The sequence below is a fragment of the Elephantulus edwardii genome, unplaced genomic scaffold, assembly GCF_000299155.1.
Source record: "Elephantulus edwardii isolate Elephantulus edwardi_28Jun2011 unplaced genomic scaffold, EleEdw1.0 scaffold00084, whole genome shotgun sequence".
Lineage (NCBI taxonomy): Eukaryota > Metazoa > Chordata > Mammalia > Macroscelidea > Macroscelididae > Elephantulus > Elephantulus edwardii.
The window spans coordinates 10,970,029-10,973,517 of NW_006399834.1; the positions used below are offsets into that span (position 1 = coordinate 10,970,029).

Here is a 3,489-nt window from a genome sequence, read left to right on the forward strand (position 1 = left end):
ATTTACTTCTAAATGGTGCAGTTACATAATGTTTTTAATAATCTTTTACATGGAGAGTGAAAGACTGGTATTTGTAGGGGGAAAGTAACCTCCTGTGATTATTGGAAATGATTAAAATTATACCTCTCCCAATAGAATGTGTAAATAAGGAAATACACTCAGCAGTTTTCTGGATGGTCCTTTTTTAAGATGTTAATAAACTTTACACTTGTCTGGAGGCCTTGTTTTTGGTATGCTACTTACCTGGTTAACTTGTTTACTTAGAATAAAAGATATCATCCCTGAATCTCCAGTTCAGCAGGAGGGCAGCACTGAGGATGGTAGGAGAGTCTGAAAGTATAGAAAGGCCAAGTGTCACATTAGATCTTCTTTCATTGCTGCCATTTATCCACTCGTTCTTCTCAGCTGTGTGGCTTCTCATATGTTATGGTCAACTCTAGGAATAGCACTACTCTTAGGATCCCTTATGTGAATTCCAAGTTTTGACATTGCACCTTTGTATGTGAACAAAGGTATGACATTAAAATGTGCTTTTCTGAAGAAAAACTAAAAAAAAAAAAGGTATTTGCTATGAATAAATAATTGATTTGCACAGAATTCTATCATTCTATCCCCAGCCTTATTTCTGTCACCAAGTCCAAATTTTCTGACTATTGATCGTTCTTCTTGATTCCCAACTTTTGCATTCCACTCACCCATTATGATTAAAGCATCTTCATGTTCATCTACATGTTCGATCAATTTCTGACTTCAACAGTTGATAGGAATCATCTGCTTCCTCCTCTTTGGCTCTGGTTGTAGGCTCATAAATTCTAATGATAGTGGTATTAACACGTCTTCCTTCTATGTGTATGGATATTATCCTGTCACTCAAAATACTGTATTTCAAGATGCGTCTAGAAATTGCCTTTTTAACTATGAAAGCAACCCCGTTTTTTCTCTCACATTTTTATCTCCATCATAATAGACCATATGATCTTGGGATTCAAAATGTCCCATGCAAATCCATCTCATTTCACTAATACACAATATGTCAATATTTATGTGTTCCACTTCCTTCTTTACAATGTCCAGTTTTCCTACATTCATGTTTCTCACATTCCACATACCAATTGTTAATTTCTTCTTAAAATTGTTTTTCCTCCTTTGTGTTTCCAAATTTGAGGGCTCAACTTCAGTTGCATATTTGTTAATCTACTCTAAGAGTGCTCTGCTGTACATAGGGTTTTCAAAGGCCAGATATATTTCAGAAGTGGATGGCAATCCTTCTTTCTAGTCTCTCTTAATTTGGATGCTCACTGTTAGAAGATTATCTGACAGACAAGTATTTTTACCTAGGTGAAAGACACTTCCCTTACAGAAATAACCAATACAATCACTGCCCACCCACCCCAAGCACGTGTGACTTGTGTCTACCCTTTCCCTGCTACCTCCCCATTCCTTACACACTGGATTCCTGGTTAAACCCTCCCTTCCCCAGCCACCTCTCAATATGATCACCAGTCACTTCTGTGATGCTTTGTACTACACACTGCTAGTGGTTTCTCATGCTGTTGTCCATCTCTTGCTGAGGAGGATGTCAGTTCAAATCCTATGTACCAACTTCAGTGAAAGATTTTTGCTTGAGTCTATATTGAGGAACACACAGACCACAGAGCTGCTGTTAAATTCTGTAACTTACTGTCTCTGTTAACATTGCTGACACAATATGATAATTCCAATGTCCAGAGAGGTCTCTTCTAGATCTGATGCTGTGGTGGTGTTTGTTTGTCCTAAGGGCCCGAAGTGTATTTGAGAAAATATCTTTTCCTGAAAGATGAGATTAATATAGGGGAGCTGACACCCTTCTGGGAGAAAGGTGTTATATATATATAAAAAAAAAGTCAGATGGGCCCCAAGGGCCACTGTTGTTAATTGTGTTTGGAATGAACATTCTTCTAAGTGGTATAGCACTTGTCTATTTACTATACTGAGGTGATCTGAGATTGCTGTAATATTGATTGCTGAGCCCCTGGTGTGTCAAATGCCTGCCATAATGATGGACAGTGTTTGGTGGAGCTCCTAGATTAAGACAGGCTTGGAAGCAGGAGTGGCTTCTGCTTCCTTAAACAACATGCCTCTGGAAACTCTATGAACTTAGGGAAATGATAATAGTTGTAGAATAGAGTTCAGGTCTTTTGTTTGTAGGGTTGCTATGATTCATACTCAACTCTATGGCACTTAATAACAACAACATCACCTATTGATAAGGATTGTCAATATTTTGGTGCAGTTATTGCTACTTGTAACAATTTATTTTGTGTGCATCTATATACTTCGTTTTTACCACATGGGTATCATATAGTATAAATTACTTTGTCCTGCTTTTTCCATTTATCATTATAGCTGAGCATTTTATCATGGCATTATATATTGTTTTATTACACCATTTATATAATATTTTTAAAGGTCTCTGGATATACAGATAATTTCCATTTATAAATAAGATTGTGAGGAAATTTCTGTACATGACTCTACATTTCTACTTATTTTCTTAATATAAATGACTGGAGTTATTACATTTTCTATAAAATTATCTAATTTTTAAACTCTGGGCTTCAGTATTGGGTAAGCTTTAGGGTATTGCCTAATGCAAACAGAGGGTGAGAGATTAAGTCATAAGTCACTATGCACAGAGTGTGTGTAAATTATTAAAATAAAGGTAGCATCTTTTCTGTGGAGAATTGGGAAGGAACACGTTTCTCAAGAGCTTTATGTTGATATCTGAGATAGATACTAAGATTCAACAATAGGAGCTGTTTAAAAATAAATCTGAATTCTTGGCCTTGATTAGTTTGTGTTTGGTTAGGAGTCAGGATCTGTATTCTGCTTACAGATTTCTTTTTAGTATTGTGCATTGATGTTTTCTGAGCAAAGTCAGATTTATACATATTTATAAGTGAAAACCTTATTTATTTATTCTTTTTGGGTCTATATTTTAGGGGTTTTTTTCCCCATTTAAAAAAATCTTCTATTAGGATTCAGATCTTTTCAAGACCATTCTTAAATCAAAGAAGATTATTGTTTGTTTGAGAGAAGCATTCTTTCAATTCTTTGCCTAAAAAAGCAAGTCTATCCAATAATATTCTGATTGTTCACTTTGACAGGATATATTATTACAAGCAGTCAAAACAAAACAGCTCTGCATAATATAAAATAAAATCAACAAATACTGAGTGTATTTGATTTACCATGCCTTGAGTAGTCATTGTTGGGGAATAGAAAAGCATAGTATGTAATGTCTGACCTGCATGAGTTTACAGGCTAAAGAGAAAACAAATATGTAAGAGGGAGGAAGTCCTAGGGAAATAACATCTACAGAGCCATTTAAGAATTCTGATATATGCTTCTGTGTAAATATTCTCATGAATACCTCAGCTCATTATCATCCTCCAAATGTTTCTTTCTCATTCTCTGAGTCATCATGGCAGGGTAGTTTATAATTTATGG

At 35.4% G+C, this 3,489-nt stretch overlaps 1 pseudogene; it reads left to right on the forward strand.

The window, feature by feature from the left end:
* LOC102872842 overlaps positions 1-816 on the forward strand; it is a 24,844-nt pseudogene extending 24,028 nt beyond the window's left edge.
* The last annotated feature ends 2,673 nt before the right edge of the window (positions 817-3,489 follow it).